General features: G+C 44.1%; 1 protein-coding gene across 1 annotated transcript in view; it reads right to left on the bottom strand.

Moving 5' to 3' along the window:
* Window positions 1-19,007, bottom strand: part of LOC131741217 (low affinity immunoglobulin gamma Fc region receptor II) — a 55,823-nt gene that overhangs the window by 25,275 nt on the left and 11,541 nt on the right. The window lies entirely within an intron of this gene.

Genomic DNA, 19,007 nt, shown 5'->3' with positions numbered 1-19,007 from the left:
CAGGCATCCAACAGCTAACCAATCAAGGAACTAGAGCCAAGTCCCCACTCCGGTCCAGGAACAAACAAACCAATGAGGAAAAAACCCTTGATATATCCACACTTTGCATAATGAAAACTATAAAATGTATGTAATTCCGCTTGGGGGGGTTCCTCTTCGGCCTCCTGCGTGAGGACCAAGGAACCCCGGTGCACCGGCTCCTAATAAACCTCTTGCGTGTTGCAGCGACTCTCGACTCTTGGCGGTTCTTGGGCGAGCTGGGACCCCTCAGAGACCGTTCAGGTCTAACAGGAACTCTTATCTAGCCCATGTCTTTGAAATGCAAATGTCAGTGAGGTAATTCTTATCAGAAAAAGGAAAAGCTATTTGGAAACTAGGTAGATGAAAAATCTTGAGTCATCACAAATATTAGTAAAAAGTTATGCCATCTGAGCAGGTAACCCTAACTTATTCCATCTGCCAGAAACACTATTTGGACCCAACTGTTGTTTTTATAAACTAAAAAAGTGAGTTTTTATAAACTAAAAGTGAGTTTTGCGTTATCATAACCCATCAGGACCCAATGGAGCCTTCCCAGGACAGGCCCTACCCCCATATCCTCTGCTTTAGCTCCTCTCCGAAGTACCTGGATAACAGTATTTGATGCACATTTCCTGAGTTGTCGTATTAGGGGAACCACTGACCAAAACTGCCCGCCCTGGCCAGTCCCGATAGTAACCACTTGCATGAGTTATCTTACAACAGGAGGGCCTGGTGAGGAACTCGGGACTAACAAGCTACCACCAACCGGAAGAATTCCGGAAAGGTCAAAAGGAGAGAGGAGACGCCAGTCCACATGTCCTACCAACCTCCCAGAATCTTTCTTGCTGGAATCCATCTTGGCTGAGCTATGCACATGTCACCAGGAAGGACCCTGATTCAGAATGATTGGCCAGAGACAACCCAGAAACTAATCCCATCACCATAAAACCCGAGACTGTGAGCCACATGGCACAGCAGTCCTCCTGGGCTCCCTTACACTGCTACTCTCTGCCCTGGCACTCCTTTCCAATAAAGTCTCCTGCTTTGTCAGCACGTGTGTCTCCTCAGACAATTCATTTCCAAGTGTTAGATAAGAGCCCACTCTCGGGCCCTGGAAGGGATCCCCCTTCCTGCAACAGTTTGATTAAAAACAGGCATGCCTTTAGAGGTATCAGCATTAAATATAATACTGGGGTGAGAAGAAGATGGGCTCCAGGCTGGACATTCATTACCAGCCCCCTGTTTACATTTCCTGAAGCAAAAGACAGAGGAGCTCCAGGACTACATATTTATGACTCCTGTCTATATTTCGAGATATGCACCATGATAAAAAAAAAACCAGCAACAGAAATAGGGTAAATAACTGGACATTGGACATTTGTATGGCAGCGACAGAGTGGGACTAAACCCTGTTAAAAGCTCAAGAGGTCATACATTTCCTATCCTTGGGGCAAGGGAAACATTGCATATGTGCAGAAAGGCTTCTTGGGGGTCAAAAAGAAGGGGACACCACCCCATAATATGTGATTCTAAGGCCATTCCAGAGGCCTCTGGGCTGAAATCCATCTTAGAAAAAAGTTGCACACGCATGTTGGGGAGGGTCCTAGGGCAGGGTAGGTGTGGAAAAAGAAACCAGATAATTGGCCAAAGGTAAACAAAGACCCGGAAGAACTGCCCTATATAAACGACTTAACTGCCTCTTTACTGCACTCTTCCTCATTAGGAAGGATGCCCACACCCTTTCTCTCCAGGTGTGCATCTTTGCCTTGCCTCTATCATAACAAAACAAACTGTTTCTCTGTGTGCTCTCCCACTTGTTGTTGTGCTATGTCTCCAATAGTAAACTTTGTACCTGTTTTTAACAGTTTTGCCTCCGTGGGAAATGCATTTTTCACTGGGCATAAGAGACAGGGGGTGTGGTGGCTAGGATTCCTGGTTTTCATCCAGGCTACCCAGGTTCAATTCATGGGCAGGGAATTAAGATCTCACTTCACACCACCACTCATTGCTGCTTCTCCAAGATCAGACTGGCATTACTGCACCTGAGCTAGCAGACCCACGTTTGGTTCAGTAAAACTTTTATTCTACCTAAGTTTACTAAAAGTCAAATAAGCTCATTATCTCTGTTACGGAATTTGTCAGCAAGGAAGATAACTTAAGGTGATGGTTAGCAATTTAAACAAAATTGTTAAGAGCAAATAAATAGAGATAAGATACAAGTTTATAAATGAAGTTTTCAACAATAATTATGTTTTATGATACATCTACTGCGGGAGTCCAGCTCCTGCAGGTCCAGGAGTACCCGAGGGATGGACAGCGTCGGTGAGGGGAAGTTAAATAATTCAATAACACTGTGTATGTGCAAGCATGGTCTCTCTCTTTTATTTTCTTACAGTCAGGTTTATATACCCTAAGTGATTACATCATCAGGTGTTTAACTAAAACCTCAAAAGATATTCATAATAGATCGTACCTAATATTTCTAGATGTACTTTTAAAATAATTCTAAAGGTTCTCAAAACATCATTGTTTTTTCTTAGAGTAGGTTCAATCCATACTAATAACAAAGCCAAGCTAATATGTAAAAAGCTATTAAAATAAACTATGAAGGAGAAAGTTTCCTGAACTATTCTATGTGTCCCAGAGGTCTGCATGGACAAGTGTTAACAATGTATCCCTAAATCATCTACAATATATTTCACAATTTAACCTATCACTGTGTTCTTCTGGGCAAGAAGCTTTGTCTGAATAGACGAGTCAACAATTCCAATGTTGGCAGTTGACTCTGTATGATTAATTTATCCTTATACCAGAACCAACAATACCCATAATCATTTATTACTCCCATGTAGGGCCATTGTGGGGTTTTTTTGGGTTTTTTTTTGTGGTACGCGGGCCTCTCACTGCTGTGGCCTCTCCCGTTGCAGAGCACAGGCTCCGGACGCGCAGGCTCACCGGCCATGGCTCACGGGCCCAGCCGCTCTGCGGCATGTGGGATCTTCCCAGACCGGGGCACGAACCCGTGTCCCCTGCATTGGCAGGCAGACTCCCAACCATTGCGCCACCAGGGAAGCCCTGTTGTTTTTTTTTTAATATTAGTGTTTTCCATAGAAACAACCCTACATTTCCAGGTTGTTTGTTTTTTCTCCCACCAGCCAGGGGCTGTTAAAAAGTCCCAATTTGGAGGTTTTGGTTTGGGAGGGGGAAGAGGATGTTTTACACGGTTAAGCTTGGGACAGGGGGCAAATCCCCCATGTACTTTTTCAAGGCAGAAGCACAAAATTACAAAACAGATCAGAAGAGATGTAGTCAGCTTCTTGGGCGCAGCACTGCCCTGCAGCACTGTCTTGGATTGTTGTTCCATGACCCTGTCATGGCACGGAGGCTCCAGGTTGGCTTCCAACAATCTACTTAAAAATAATTTCCAAAATCTTTTTGGTAACTGAAAACCTTAATGTTAGGGCTTCCCTGGTGGCGCAGTGGTTGAGAGTCCTCCTGCTGATGCAGGGGATACGGGTTCGTGCCCCAGTCTGGGAGGATCCCACATGCCGCAGAGCGGCTGGTCCCGTGAGCTATGGCCACTGGGCCTGCGCGTCCGGAGCCTGTGCTCCGCGATAGGAGAGGCCACAGCAGTGAGAGGCCTGCGTATCGCAAAAACAACCCAAAAAATAACAACAAAAAAAACCCCCTTAATGTTATACTAAGATAACTTAAATGATGGATATTCATTGAATATCTAGATCATTTCCAAATTAGATAAAATACTGAAACATTAATTACTGAACATAGGTTTATCTGCTTTTGGCTTCCTTTTACAGAGGAACTAAAGATATTTGGGTCACTTAGTAAACATGTTTTTTGCCACATTGACAACTTTTACTATGAGGAGGAATATACTTCTACAAATTATGAAATGTTTTTTGTATATTTGCCAGTCCACAAAATGCTAGTGCAACACAGTCCACAATTGCTTACTTTTTAGTTTTCACTAGGAATTAAGGGATTCTAAGGGTAAGAATTATAATTAAAAACATGAAGCTAAGACTACTAGAAATAACAAGGGAAACATCTCTATGCAAGATATGGAGATGTGATTTTGTTAGGGAAAAAAGAGTAATTTTGTCCTAAAGTAAAATGATTGTTCCAGAGTAAGAAAGAGAAAAAATTAGGAAAAAATTTGAATGGATGTAAAAAAGTTGTAGAATGTTTGTGGGAAAGGATTCTTGGGAAAGTAATTTTAAGTGTGGTCAAGCTGGAAAGTGTGGCTAAGATTGGGATGGATTTATTTTAGTTTTTTTTTTAATGTTAATATCACAAGTAAACTGGTACAAAATTAAAATTTGATTTTCTATCTGTTAAAAAAAAGAACTTTTATTGCACTATTGGGGTAAACTACTTGGAAAGCAAAGATTTTGAGTCTTACCAAAATAATTTCCTGTGTTTCATGTTGTCTTTATCAGATCTTTAATTACTTAAGAAAACCCAGTCTTCTCAATATTAAAAGATTTGCTATTAACTGTAACCTTCTTCACTGGCATTTAAAATCTTTTTTCTGGCTGCACCGTGTGACATCCAGGATCTTAGTTCCCCAACCAGGGATCGAATGTGCATGCACCCCCTGCAGTGGAAGTGTGCAGTCTTAACAACTGGACCACCAGGAAAGTCCCTGGCCTTTAAAATCTTTTATTGTCACTCTAGTTAAATAGGTAATTATTATTTCACAATGATCTGTGACCCTATTTAGGCAAATGTTCAAACCTTTTGCCATCTTTACAATTCCAATTCCCAAAATCAAATTCATCTTTTATTTTTTAAAATTTTTATTTATTTTTGGCTGCTTTGGGTCTTCGTTGCTGCACGTGGGCTTTCTCTATTTGTGGTGAGCAGGGCTACTCTTCGTTGTGGTACATAGGCTTCTCGTTGCGGTGGCTTCTCTTGTTGCACAGCACAGGCTCTAGGCACATGGGCTTCAGTAGTTGTGGTGCACAAGCTCAGTAGTTGTGGCACATGGGCTTAGTTGCTCTGTGGCATGTGGGATCTTCCCGGACCAGGGCTCAAACCTGTGTCCCCTGCATTGGCAGGCAAAGTCTTAACCACTGCGCCACCAGGGAAGTGCCCCCAAAATCAACTTCTAAATGGAATCGTTTTAACCTCAAAGTAACTTTGAGATTTCCCAGACATCCCCTGGAATTCTCAAGAGATTTGTCTCTCAGGTTGTAAAGGAGAGATGTTAAACTAATTACGTTTATTTGGTATGTTAGATTATATGAGAAACATTGTCAAATAACAAGTGATGTTAAATCTTCTTAGGGTATATGTTTATGTATATATGTTACTAATATAGGTATTACAGAAATTGTTTTATGGTGTTAGAAATTTGTCAATACTCTTATTTGTCCAATTATCCTAAATTATTGTATGCTACAGAATTAACTACATATCCTTATCAAATGAATTCTCATCAAATTTTTATCCATGGGCATTTTTAAGTCTTTTGTCATTAACAGAAAGTTATTGTTTTACTTTGATGCTTTTGCAGAATGAGACTCATGGAAAGGCTCTACAAAGAATTCTTGACTACTGATACTGCTGCCAAGTTACCAGGTGTCAAACCTTGCGTGTACATTTCACAGCTGAAAAAGGCTCCACCTGACATCTGGTTCTGTACAAGTGCCGGAGACCTCACAATCAAGCTTACTGGAATGGGAAACTGCCTGATGTCGTGTAGACTGCTTACACCCGAGCCATCGGAACAAACAAGAATCCTAGTCCCTTCCACTCTCAACATGAAACACCTTCTCCATTTTGTACCTGCTTCACCATTCTTTCTATTTTCACTTGTACAGATAATGTTATCATCTGTATTTCTGGGGCTCTTGCAAAGGGGGAGACCTATCTGATTATTAAGTTTCCCACTGAAGACCCCACTTGGTCTATGATGCTGGTGATCCTGTAGTTGTGCCTGTTACAAACTTCTCCATGATTTCTAATGCCTCAGTTTCTCTGGACCAAATGAAGCACCCTCTCTATCCTGTTAGACTCCTAACCCTGACCCTGCAAGTCAATTTCTCTGGTCCAGTTAACAACTAATACAAAGAGAAATCAGAACAATATTCTCTGTGCAGTCTACAGACCCGTAACTCTTAAATCACAAATCATCTGACTTCCAGGGCTTGGCTGATCACTCTGCACTCATATTCCAATATTCTCCATCATGGGAATACCTCTTTTGGTGGTGCCACCTTTGCTTCTCCCAGGTTTATCTATATCTGTGGATGATAGTACCCCCTCTGCATGGGAAGCTCAATGTTTAAATAATTGGGAGGTGGTGAGAAGCTGCGGTCTGAGCTAACTCTTTATGTCTCCGACTGCCCACAATCAAACCAAGGCTTCACGATAGGCTGCACCTATCTACCTACATTACAGATCAAATGGGAATTACCAGGAGGCATTCATGACTCAAAATTTTCTTCCTTTGGCAGATCCCCATTTCCCAGACTAGGAGTCAGTGTGGTCACAGAATCCAGTGCTAAAACAGTAGTGTAGGGCCTTAACTATACTTACACCCCTACTTCCCTATCGATACTTTTGAGCTTTAAGCTTTTTCGGCTGGCAATAAGATACTGGAATGTCCCCCCTGGGCAGAAACCGTTCCGAGCAAACAAGTATGGCGGGGGATGAGACCTCGAGCAAACCAGTATGGCGGGTGATAAGAATGATTAAGCCAGAGTTTAAAGGTCGCCCTAGCCAACCATAACTCATGTGACTCAACCCCCCACCACAAAAACACGAAAATGTAAAGTAGGCATCCAACAGCTAACCAATCAAGGAACTAGAGCCAAGACCCCACTCCGGTAAATGTAAAGTAGGCATCCGACAGCCAACCAATCAAGGAACTAGAGCCAAGTCCCCACTCCGGTCCGGAACAAACAAACCAATGAGAAAAAAAAAACCTTGATATATCCACACTTTGCATAATGAAAAATGAAAGCTATAAAATGTATGTGATTCCGCTTGGGAGGGGTTCCTCTTCGGCCTCCTGCGTGAGGACCAAGGAACCCCGGTGCACCGGCTCCTAATAAACCTCTTGCGTGTTGCAGCGACTCTCGACTCTTGGCGGTTCTTGGGCGAGCTGGGATCCCTCGGAGACCGTTCAGGTCTAACAGTAGCTGCCCAACCAAAATCCCTAGATTCTCTGGCCAAAGTTGTTCTTGTAATAGGAAAGCCCTTGATCATCTTTTAGCTAAGCAAGGAGTGTCTGTGCCATAGCCAACACCACTTGCTGCACTTGGATTAACACTCCTGGGAAGGTTGAAACTCAGTTACCTAAGATAACTAAAAAAGCCACTTTGCTTATGAAAATGTCTCCTTCAATGCAGCCTTTCTTTGATTTATATGATCTATGTTGGGTCATGGGGACTGTGGTTTTTGAGTGCCCTCCAAATGTTGGGAATTATTCTGCTTATAGTCGTTTGAATAGTCTCCCTGGTGGTCTACATTCTCTCAAAAGCTTTAAATGCATGTGTCAGCTGTCGGAGACCAGACAAATGATCTCGGACACAAATGTCCTCCCTTCATCTAGAACGCCAAAAATGGGATTAAGGAAACAGCTAACTACTCGACGGAGACCTTAATATCCCAACCTATGGGTTCAGTCAGAGAGCCAACCTGATTCCAATATCAAACAGAAGCGGTAGCTCAGAGTCACGCCAATATTTTAAGTTTGATCAACACTCTTAGTACAACTGAAAGTGTGATCAAAGGGGGGTGGAATTAATAAAGTTAATTTATGTATCAGGACCCTTAATATGGAGGCTGTCCCACTGGCCCAGCCCACACCTCACATCTAAACCTAAGGCAGCCTGCACTTACAGAAAACACCTGTCAAGGTAACCCAACATACACCAATCACAATCCTCCAACTCAGTTTTAGCCAGCTTACCTTACCCTAGGAATAGGATACACTGGGTTGTCCAGTTTCAATTTGGGGGGAAAAGTTTTTGTAAGCAAAATTTAGGGTGAAGGCTGCATGGTGTGTGACTTTCTTCTGATTGGTGGATGGTGAGATAATAAGGTAGCCTTCCAGGAATCTTGTGCTCAGCATGAAGTTACCGTCTTCCACCTTGGTGGAGGACCTTAGTATTTTTTTTTTGGCTGCCTTGGGTCTTTGTTGCTGCGTGCGGGCTTTCTCTACTGCAGCAAGCAGGGCCTACGCTTCATTGTGGTGCGTGGGCTTCTCATTGCGGTGGCTTCTCTTGCTGCAGGGCACCGGCTCTAGGCGCGTGGGCTTCAGTAGTTGTGGCTCGTGGGCTCTAGAGCACAGGCTCAGTAGTTGTGGTGCACGGGCTTAGTTGCTCTAGCGACATGTGGGATCTTCCCAGACCAGGGATTGAACCAATGTCCCCTGCACTGGTAGGCAGATTCTTAACCACTGTGCCACCAGGGAAGTCCTGGGACCTTAGGTTGGTTGTTTGTTTGTTTTTTGGTGGTACGCGGGCCTCTCAGTGTTGTGGCCTCTCCCATTGCGGAGCACAGGCTCCGGACACGCAGTCTCAGTGGCCATGGCTTACGGGCCTAGCCGCTCCGTGGCATGTGGAATCCTCCTGGACTGGGGCATGAACCCGTGTTCCCTGCATCGGCAGGCAGACTCTCAACCACTGCGCCACCAGGGAAGCCCGGGACCTTAGTTTTGAAACCAAGCAGGACCCTGTGGGGCTCATGGGCAAAGAACCCTTTCTGTGTCCTCTGTCTGTTCCTTGCTTGTAGGGAATAGACTCTAGCCTCCATGACCTTCCCTGAGTTCCAAAGGGCAGATTCAAAAAGTTGCTAATCAGGGAAGGGAGGGGATGCAGAGACAAGGAAGGAGCAGACAAGAAACAATAGTGCTGCCTTGGGGCAGAGTCCTGGTTCCACCTCAAGGGATACACATAACAGTATCTTTGAGCTCTTCTACAGAACTAAAACCCCCAACAAATGGAAGATGAACTACTTGATGAAGCATACCTCATTCCAGAGAGAAATTCATGGTTTGATAGCCTCAAGAACCAGAGAAGCTTATCCAGAGACCACCTGAGGCCAGATTAAAGGAGTGCAGGCCCTGCACACACCCTAATCTTATCAGCAACCCTGCCATTGAAACATTGCTATAAAACTCCTTACCAAATCCTCCTGGGTTGGGACACACAGTTTTTGACGGGCATGAGCCTGCTGTGGCCCCCTTTGCCCAGCAAAGAAATAAAGCTATTCTTTTCTACTTCACCCAAAACTCTGTCTCCAAGATTTGACTCAGCACCCGTGCACAAAGGCTGAGTTTTGGGCATCAGTTTCTGCAGAAGAACTCAAAGATATGTGTCATATTGCTGTGTATATCCCTTGAAGAGAAACTAGGACTCTTTTTTTTAATCACTGAGTTACTGTTTCTTGACTGCTTTGCTTTATTTCTGCATTCCCTCACTTCCCTAATTAAAAACTGCTTGCATATGCGCTTTGGAACTAGAGAAGTTCTAGGAGGCTGAAGCCTTTTCCCTACAAACAAAAAACAAGGGACATGGAAAAGCTTTTATACCCCGGAGGGCCCAGCAGGGTCGGTTTCAATTGCCTTTAGCTTAAAATAATTCTCACACAAAAGGACACATTTTGGGGAGGCTCATTCTGAAACCCTATACCTTCATCTGCACACAAAAAACCTGTTAAAAGATAAACTGAGGCATATTAAAGTTTTTTAAAAGTTCATTTGAGCAAAAATCAATTCCAGTTGAGCCCAAATTAGAAGTGATAAGGAGTGGTCCACAAATAGGAACTTGGCGAAAGACTTTATTAGAGAAAAGATGGAAGCAAAGCAAGGAAATTATTTGATTGGCTATAGGTTAAGTATTTGCATTATTTTAGAAAAGCCTAGGTGGCTCTTTGTAATTGGTTGAGAAGAGAGCAGAATATGCCACCCCCAAATATGCCTCTCTGGCTTAAGGATTATCTTGAGCTGCTTATTTTTTATAAACGGCAGATACTGGAAAAGCTCTGAAAACTAAGCAGAATTTTCTCTTGGAAAGGGAAATTTACATTTAGAAGGGAAATTCCCATTTATATGGGTATCTAGCTATATATACCAGGAAGAGAAGGATCACTCTAAATCACAAGAAATTCTTATAAATGGAGAAGACACAGATTTAAATCTGCATAACAACCTTACCCTTTAATGTGCTTTTCCTGATAACCTGCCATAACTGGCTCCTCCACTTCCAACATCTTTCTTCTGTCTTTAGCAGAATATAGTGTTTAAGGTGATGCACCATTTCAGGGAGCCACTCAGTTTTCCTGGGTATTTCCCGTGTATACAGGATGTATATATGTTATCAAAATTGTTTGTTTTTCTCCTGTTAATCTGTCTTTTATTATGGGGCTGGGTGGTGGGGGGACGGGAGGCAGGTGTCTCAACCAAGACCCTAGAAGGGTAGAGGGAAAACTATTTTTCCTCCCATACAAAACCAAAACATAAGTAGGAGTCTCTCCTTCCCATCACAGCTGAGAAAAGAGTAAAGAAAGAACAAACTACAAGGAGATGTTTCTAAAAGAAAAGTGAAATGAACAGGACCCTGGGGGGCCATAGGGGTGCACATCCTTTCTGTGTCCCTTTCTTGTTTGCAGAAAAAAGGCTTCAGCCTCCTAGACCTTCACTGAGTTCCAAAGAGCAGATTCAAACACTTAACTAATCAGGGGAGTGAGGGAATGCAGAAACAAAGGAGGAGCAGTCAAGAAACTATAGTGCAGGAATCGGGCGGGCATGGTCCCGGTTCCTCCTGAAGGAATATACATAACAGTATCTTTGAGTTTTGCAGGAACTAAGGCCCCCATCCAGGTGGAGGATGGTAACTTCAGACTGACCCCAAGATTCCTGGAACACTGTCCTGTTGCCGAAACCGTGCAACTCAGATTGGGACTTGAACCTATGGTTTTTTCAGTTGAGATCACACACTTGGTCTCAGGACTTAACGAACCTCAGGTTCTTGATGTCTCATCACAGAAAGAATTCAGTCAGAGACAAAGTGATAGGTAAGAAGTGGATTTATTTAGAGAGAAACACACTCCATAGACAGAGTGTGGGCCATCTCGTAAGGCCAGAGGCCCCCAAATATGGTGTGGTTAGTTTTTATGGGCTTGGTAACTTCATAGGCTAATGAGTGGGAGGATTATTCCAACTATTTCAGCGGGGGGGGGGGGGGGGGGGGGATTTCCAGGAATTGGGCCACTGCCCACTTTTGGCTTTATTTATTTATTTATCCTGAAAAATGTTCCTTTGTTGGATATTGATTTTTTTATAGTTGTTAATTGAAGTACAATTCACATCACATAAAATTAACCATTTTAAAGTATACAGTTCAGTGGCATTTAGTACATTCACAGTGTTGTGCCACCACCCCCTCTATCTAGTTACAGATCATTTCCATCAGTCCAAAGTAAAGCCATGTACCATTAAGCAGTTTCTCCCCATTGTCTCTTCCCCCCAGCCCTGGCAACCACCAGTCTGTTCTCTGAATTGATCTAAGCTGGGCCACTTTTGGCTTTTTATGGTTGGCTCTGAACTGTCATGACCCTGGTGGGTGTATCATTTATCTTATGCATTACAGTGAGCATATAATGAGGCTCAAGGTCTATTGGAAGTCGAATCTCCCATCATCTTTAATCTAGTTAGTTCTAAGCAGTTTTGTCATGTCCTACGGCTATGTCATTCTTTTAAAGGCTGTGCCCTGCCCCCTTCCCTCCTGTTTCATTACCTCACCAGCAACCAATCAGAAGTAAGTCATACACCTTGAAGCCCTCACCCCAAATTTTGCCTATAAAAATTCTCCCCAAAAACCATCAGAGAAGGGCTTCCCTGGTGGTGCAGTGGTTGGGAATCTGCCTGCTGGTGCAGGGGACACGGGTTCGAGCCCTGGTCTGGGAGGATCCCACATGCCGTGGAGCAACTGGGCCCATGAGCCACAACTACTGAGCCTGCGCGTCTGGAGCCTGTGCTCCGCAACAAGAGAGGCCGTGATAGTGAGAGGCCCTCGCACCGTGATGAGGAGTGGCCCCTGCTCGCCGCAACTGGAGAAAGCCCACGCACAGAAATGAAGACCCAACACAGCGAAAAATAAATAAATTTTAAAAAATAAAATAGCCTTTAAAAAAAAAAAAACCCATCAGAGAGTTCCTTTTTTTTTTTTTTTTTTTTTTTTTTTTTAGCATGAGCTATACATTCTCCTTGCTTGGCCCTACAATAAACTTTCTCTGCTCCAAACTGTTGTTTTAGTTTGTTTGGCCTCACTGTTAGGCACACAAACTTGTGTTTGGTAACAATTTTGGTGAGCCAAGCCCAGGAATCTGTGCCCATGGCAGGCTGACTCCAGCCAGAGGCAGCCCCTTGAGTCCCCAGCAGCTGCCGGAGCTCAGTTTGCTCTGGGGAACTCAAAGGCACTCTTCCTGACAGTGCTGGCCACCCAGCAAGAGGCTTTTTGGAGTTGAGAAATGTCCTGAGCTACCGTCCACGTTCTGCATCACTTGGGGCTGAGTTGCTCCAGCTTGTGCAGGCTGGGAATTTCTCTCCACTCCATCTGGGTTCATTCCCTTGTAGGAACTGAGCCACTCTGGGCTCATTGTGAGCCACTCTGGGTCCGTTCTCTTTCAAGAGCTGGGCCAATCTGTTTGGAGGCCTCCGTCTGGGAGTGGGAGTACAATTTTGGACTACACCTCCTCTGATTTTCTATCTGTGTGACCATACCTTATTTGTTGTTTGTGTCTTTGTGTGTATTGTTTTGGGGAGAGCCACTCTGGCTTGCTCGGGCTGGGAAAATTCTACCCACACCATCTCAGCTCACTTCCCTTTTAGGGAGTCAGCCATTCTGGGCTCCTTGCAAGACACTCTGGGTCCATTCTCTTTGAGGAGCCAGGCCACTCTGGAAGCCTGCATCTGGGAGTGGAAGTGGAATTTTTGGGCTACACCTTGTCTGATCTTTTGTTTGTGGGACAATATTTGTTGTTTGTGTGTGTGTGTATCAGTACTGCCATTGGCTGGTTGAGACATCTACAGTCTTTGAGCTCTGTTAAGGTGTTCTTCTTTATTGCACTGGTTTTGCCTATAGTGGAGCACTGGTTGGGAATTTCCCTTTCTGGGCCTAGGGAACTGTGAACCTGAGAGACCGTTCTGCATTGCATTGGTTTGCTATTTGGCTGTGAATAATTAAGGATGGGTGACCAGAGCTCAGTTCATCTTGTAGTCCCCTAGCGGGTATTTTTGCTCCCATGAATAAAAGGAATTGGTATTTCTCTTCCTGTGCCTTTGAGATGTAGATGATCTACCTCAGCTCTCAGGAATTTTAATCTAATCATGGTTTAACTTAAATTTTACTGACCAGAGTGGCCTGTTTTGTGGCTTACTAAACATACATTGTACATCTGCTTTGGTGATTGAGGAGGGGAATGCATTTAAGAGTCAAAATGGTGGTAGCTATGGTTCAGTCATCCAATGTAAAACTAGGTGGATGTGATTTCAAGCGTTTTCATGTGTTGCTGAGAACTTGAATTTTCCAAACTGTATCAGATTTAAGAACACCACCAGCCATCCGCAAAACAATATCTGCTAGCAGCTGCCAACTGCAACCTTATTGTCTGAAGGTCTCCTCTTGTAACTATGAAACCTTTCTCTTACTTTAGTGACAAAGTGACTAAATAGTAGTGACAAACAAATAGTAGTGACAAACAACACAGCTCAAGCTATAGTCTCCCAGCAGAAGGCACTAGATTCTTTAGATATATATTAATATCCCAGGAGAGACTGATACCCAGAAAAATAGAATAATTCAAAAGTCTGCTTCATTACAAGAGATTCGTAGAGAGGACATGCTCCATAACTTATTGTTCTGGTTGCCATCTGAACTAGGAACACTCCTTTGGGAAATGCTACAAGGATGTATTTTGATCATTATTCTAATTGTAATATCTCTGTTAGTTTTCAAATGTCTGTACAGCTGCTATGACAAAGCCATCAAAAACAGAGGTAATGGGGGCTTCCCTGGTGGCGCAGTGGTTGAGAATCCGCCTGCCGATGCAGGGGACACGGGTTCATGCCCTGGTCCGGGAGGATCCCACATGCCGCGGAGCAATTAAGCCCGTGAGCCATGGCCGCTAGGCCTGCGCGTCCGGAGCCTGTGCTCCGCAACGGGAGAGGCCACAGCAGTGAGAGGCCCGCATACCGCAAAAAACAAACAAACAAACAAAAAACAGAGGTAATGTATTTTCGTAATACAAAATGTTGATGCTAAGCTTGGGACTCAAGAATTCTTTGAAATGAAAGTCAATGACTTTCTCTCCTCTAATCCTGAAAAACTGACTTTGCCCCCATTCAGCAAGAAGTAAAAGAGCAGTTGTCACCCTGTTCTCACGAATGAGGAGTATCAGAGAAAAGGGGGGAATTTTAACGAGCAGGACTGTATGGGGCCTTCCTGGGACAGACCTCTCCCCACATCCTCTGCTTTACCTCCTCTCTGAAGTACCTAAATAACAGTATCTGTCGCATATTTCCTGAGTTGTTTTACAGATGCTAAAAAAAACCACCAAATGGAAGATGTTAACTACTTGATGACCATGGGCACATACAGCCCCCTGGCCTACTGGAGCCTAAGGACTGTTAATGTTAACCCCGTGTGACACTACCCTATTATCTCATTATCTACCAATCAGAGAACTGTGCATGAGCTGATTCCATACCCTGCAACTCCCCTCCCTCACTTGGTCTTTAAAAGTGTTTTCCTGAAACCCATCAGGGAGTCCAGGCTTTTTGAGCACTAGCTGTCCCAGACTCCTTGCTTGGTGCCCTACAACAAACGCTACACTTTCCTTTACCACAACAGGATGTCAGTAGATTGACTTTACTGCGTGTGGGTGAGAGGACCTTTTTGGTTCAGTAACAAAATGATTACAAATACAAGGGCACACTGTTTATTCAAAACTGAAATATGGGGCTTCCCTGGTGGCACAGTGGTTAAGAATCCGCCTGCCAACGCAGGGGACACGGGTTTGTGCCCCGGTCCGGGAAGATCTCATGTGCCGCGGAGCGGCTAGGCCCGTGAGCCACAACTACTGAGCCTGCGTGTCTGGAGCCTGTGCTCCACAACAAGAGAGGCCACGACAGTGAGAGGCCCATGCACCACGATGAAGAGTGGCCCCTGCTCACCACAACTGGAGAAAGCCCTTGCACAGAAATGAAGACCCAACACAGCCCAAAGTAAATATTAAATAAATAAATTAATTTTAAAAAAAAATCCTTCTAAAAAAAAAAAAAAACTGAAATATGCCAGTGAAGAAGAATTATTCCTGGCACGTGGGATCTTAGTTCCCTGACCAGGGATTGAACCCACGTCCCCTGCATTGGAAGTGTGGAGTTCTTAACCACTGGAATGCCAGGAAGTCCAGAAAGAAGAATTCTTTAAAAGGGACAGCTTGATTTAAAATGTATACGTTTGGGGGACTTTCCTGGTGTCCAGCGCCTTGGCAAGAGAGCCAAAGTGCCACAAAATACAGAGCCCACGCGCACTGGAACCTGCACACCACAACTACAGAGCCCACACACCCTGGGGCGTGCACGCCACAACTAGAGAAGAGAAAACCTGCACGCCCAAACTAGAGAGAAGCCCAAGTGCCACAGTGAAGATCCTGCAAGCCGCAACTAAGACCCGATGCAGCCAAAAATAATAATAAATAAATAAATAAATAAATAATCTTTAAAAAAATGTATATGTCTGGAAATAGGAAAGGTATCAGTAATTCAAAAGTCAGAAAAGTCCAGTGATTAAGAGTATGGACTCTGAAGATAGATAGACTCAGATAAAAATCCCCATCCTTTACCAGCTGTGTGATCTTAGATATATTATTCATTTCTAAGCTTTGTTGCCTCATCTGTAAATTGCAGACTACATTGGTACTTACCTTATAATGTTGTTATGAAGATTAAATGAGAAAAATTCATGAATCACGCTGTTAAAAAAACAAAATTTAACTCAGTAAATTTTAAATGTCTTATTGGATTTATTTAGTGATTCATGAATCAGGATGCATCCAATCTAGCAGACAGAAGGGAGTTCTGAGGAGCTGTATAAAATGAAGGACTTTTATATGCAGAAGGGAGCAGGAAGAAGGAAGTTGTATTAGCCCAAAATGCAGATTGCTTATGGCAGGGTTACTTTCCTTAGGGGATGGCAGGGGTCTGTCAGGCAGATTACCTAACTAGTGCTGATCAGGTGATTCCTGATTCCATTTCTGGGAGAGCCAAAACTGCAATTAGTTTTGGTTTCATGACATGGGGCTTAGCAAAAGTGACTCCATTTTGGGCCTATTGTCTTGTTTTTAACAATGCTTAACAGAGAACCTGGCATAATTTTAGTTTTTATCATTATTATTATTAAAAGACTGGGAGAGTCTAGTTCACTGCTTCTGTATAAGCAGAAAGGGAAGGGAACCCCCAGAGAAAGAGAATCAGGTATGGCTTTTGTCACATAAACCATTTTTGGCCTAAGCCATTTTGTGATCTAAGCCTAGCCATAGTGCTTGCCTTTGAACAGGTCTCCGTAATTAATGGTCTTAAGGGAACAAAAGAATGCAGGAACAAACCACTGTTAGGCAAGAGAACAATAGCAAAGATAACAGATCAGCTGTAAAGATTCCTAGTTCTGTTTCAGAGGTAAAGATTTAGCCTGAAGTGGTCAATCACCAGATCAACTGGAACTTAAGAGACCTTGACCTTTTCTGACCCTCTTGACTTCAATCAACTAAAGCCTGGACTCTGTCAACCTTTGACTCAATTCTATGCTGAATTCTCTTCTGCTCAAGCCCCTTCATGAATATGCATGTACCCTTAGCTTAAAACTTACCCAACTTGGGGCTTCCCTGGTGGTGTAGTGGTTAAGAGTCTGCCTGCCAATGCAGGGGACACGGGTTTGAGCCCTGGTCCAGGAAGATCCCACATGACAAGGAGCAACTAAGCCCGTGTGCCACATCTACTGAAACTGCGTTCTAGAGTGGCAAGCCACAACTTCTGAGCCGTGTGCCACAACTACTGAAGCCCACGTGGTTAGATCCTGTGGTCTGCAACAAGAGAAGCCACCACAATGAGAAGCCTGTGCATCGCAATGAAGAGTAGCCCCCGCTCACAACTAGAGAAAGCCTGTGTGCAGCAACAAAAACCCAATGCAGCCATAAATAAATAAAGAAATAAAGCAATAAAGAAATAAAACCTACCCAATTGGGCTCTTCAGGGAGACATTGCTTTGGGAAGGACTCCTTATTTGCTATAAGTAATGAATCCTTCCTTCTCCTGCTCTTTGGCTTGGTTGTGTCTTGGCTTGACACCCACCAAGAGGTGAACCCAGTTTTGGGGTAGCACTTCCAGTGGGTACTGGTGTTTATGAACCCACTTTGGGAAGGACAGATAAATGCCATAAACTTGGGGCTTCCCTGGTGGTGCAGTGGTTGAGAGTCTGCCTGCCAATGCAGGGGACACAGGTTCGTGCCCCAGTCCGGGAAGATCCCGCATGTTGCTGAGCGGCTGGGCCCATGAGCCAAGGCCACTGGGCCTGCGCGTCTGGAGCCTGTGCTCTGCAATGGGAGAGGCCACAACAGTGAGAGGCCCGTGTACCGCAAAAAAAAAAAAAAAAAAAAAAAAAAAAAAAAAAAAAACCTATAAACTCAAGTGACTCCAGCTTTAGACACTCTCAGGGTTCTAGACACTTGATTCAGAAGGTGCTCTTTTCTCTGCTTGGTTGGGTTCTGTTTCTCTTCTTCTTAATATACTGACCACCCTATCAGCAGATCTCTGTAATTGCTTTATCAGTCCTTTCTAGGGTTTCCTTATTACAGCCACTTCCTCAACAGCTGAGACACCCTAGGCAACACTACAATCAGCTGCTGACCCCAAAGGAGGAGGAATTCTGGGAGGAAAGGCAACCACAGAAGGGAAGAGGGGAGAAAGAAAGATGGAATTATAGAAGCTCTGGTTTGAAGGAGCTCAGCCAGGTCCACACACTAGCATCAACAGTCCAGCCTGAAAACTTCCTTTGGGAATTCATGTCTTTGTGTTAAAGCACTGTCACCTTTAACAATCTTTAGTTAGGCAAATACCCTAAGTTAGGTGGATCATTAACTTCAGAGTGTGAATTTGTTCACCATTCACTGTTTTTCAGAGCAGCAGAGTGCTCAAGAATTTTGATGAGAGGAGAGAAAAACAATATGAGAGAAGGAAGGGCTATTTCTCAGGAAGCAAAGACCCATTGATCTTGGAGAGACAGCAGTGAGCAGCAGCAAGCAGCATCTGGAAGCAAGACAGGGATCAAACCCTGTTCGCAGTGGTGAGAGTGCCAAATCTTAACCACTACACCATGAAGGCCACTGGCTAAAGTCTGGGCCCATGTTCTTGTCTGCCTTGAAAAAAAATTTTTGACAAGGAGACAGAAGGTAGAGAGGAAAGTAAGGCATTTATTAGAAAAGCAGAGTATGTGTGCTGAGAGATGCATGCTCAGAGAAAAGTTGCGCCTTTGGGAAGTTTAAATCATTTATCTATTTATTTTTGGCTGTATTGGCTATTTGTTGCTGCGCGAGGACTCTTCTCTAGTTGTGGCGAGCAGGGGCTACTCTTTGTTGCGGTTCACGGGCTTCTCATTGCAGTGGCTTCTCTTGTTGCAGAGCATGGGCTCTAGGCGGGCGGGCTTCCGTAGTTGTGGCTCACAGGCTGAATTGCTCCATGGCACCTGCGATCTTCCTGGACCAGGGCTCGAACCCATGTCCCCTGTATTGGCAGGTGGATTCTCAACCACTGCTCCACCAGAGAAGCCTGGAATTAGATCATTTATAAGGGGGCAGTCTTCCTGGTCTTTGTTTTCCTCTGGCCAATAGTCTTGTTTTGACCTCATGGCTGATTTGCCTCAGGGCCCTTCCTAATGTGCATGTATACCCTTAAGCCA

Source organism: Kogia breviceps, chromosome 1 (genome assembly GCF_026419965.1).
Source record: "Kogia breviceps isolate mKogBre1 chromosome 1, mKogBre1 haplotype 1, whole genome shotgun sequence".
Taxonomy (NCBI): Eukaryota; Metazoa; Chordata; class Mammalia; order Artiodactyla; family Physeteridae; genus Kogia; species Kogia breviceps.
Note: the sequence above shows the minus strand (reverse complement) of the source record. Positions and strands in the feature narration are given on the sequence as shown.